Source organism: Castanea sativa, chromosome 6, assembly GCF_040712315.1.
Source record: "Castanea sativa cultivar Marrone di Chiusa Pesio chromosome 6, ASM4071231v1".
In the NCBI taxonomy this organism is placed as follows: domain Eukaryota; kingdom Viridiplantae; phylum Streptophyta; class Magnoliopsida; order Fagales; family Fagaceae; genus Castanea; species Castanea sativa.
Genome location: NC_134018.1, coordinates 41905629 through 41906836, shown reverse-complemented (window position 1 = coordinate 41906836; position 1208 = coordinate 41905629).

The window sequence follows — 1208 nt, the reverse complement described above, 5'->3', positions numbered from 1 at the left end:
ACAGGTTCAGCTACTCCTTCCTCCCGTTCTGCTCCATCCAAATCTGCTTGTGTCTCATCCGCTCCCTCCTCTTCTACGAGCGATGTGTCACTGGGAGAGATCATGGCGCAGCTTCAGCGCATGGATGCTCACCGGGATACGCTCTCTACAGAGTTGTATCAGGTGAATGTTCGTGTTGGTCGCATTGCTAGGCGACAGGCGACCATGGGTGGTTTTGCTCCCGAGGTTTCTCCTCCACCACCTCCTGTGGCTTTCGAGTCTGATGGTGATGGTGATGACGATGATGCTTCAGATGATGATGATGGAGATGCTAGCTCTACTGATGAGATGTCTACTTGACACTCTATCCTTTGTCACTCGTGACAAAAAGGGGGAGTAGGTTTGGGTTATGAGAGTAGTCATACTTAGGGGGAGAGCTTGTATAGGATTTTTTTTATAGAGGGAGTGTTGAGTGCTGAGGGATGTAGTGAGGATTAATTGTATCGTTTTCTTCTCTACTTTAGATACACATTCTTCTTATACCTAGGTCTTGTGACCATTATTACATACATTGTGCTGCTTATTATCGTTATATATGTGATAATGTATGTTTCTTTCACCTATCTTTACATGTGTTGTTTCTTTTCTCTCTTTATACACATGTTTCTTTATTTGTATGCAATCTATTATTTTTGTTTCACACTAAGATGCATTGATGAGTTTTGTGTAAAGTGTTTCAGAAATACAAGTTATCAAAGTCTACTTGTCATAAACTCTCTTCTTACAAAATTTTTCAAGAGTTTGTGTTAGGATAGATTTTATTGTATACAACAAGTGAATATGAGTTGAGTGATTTATGACTTCTCTCATATGTTCATTTGCTGGTTGTGGTTTTATCACGGATTGCCAAAGGGAAGATTGTTAGGACATATGTGTTTCACTTGTTTAGAACATATGTTGTTCATTATTTATGTAATTGGCTAATCCTTTGTCAAAATGCACTTTACTTGTAATTTGGTAGATTTAGGATGTGGTTAATACTTCAAGAAACAAGATTTCAAGATCAAGTGTTAAAACCATGCAAGTCTGTCCAAGAAACAAGCTTAGAAGTGCTCTTCATTAAAGCTCGACAGCTGTATCTATTGAGCTTTAAGAAGCTGTTCTAGCCCCGAGGCTCGATAGCTGCTCAACAGCACCTCGACACCTGTAGTGTCGAGATTTAAGAAAAA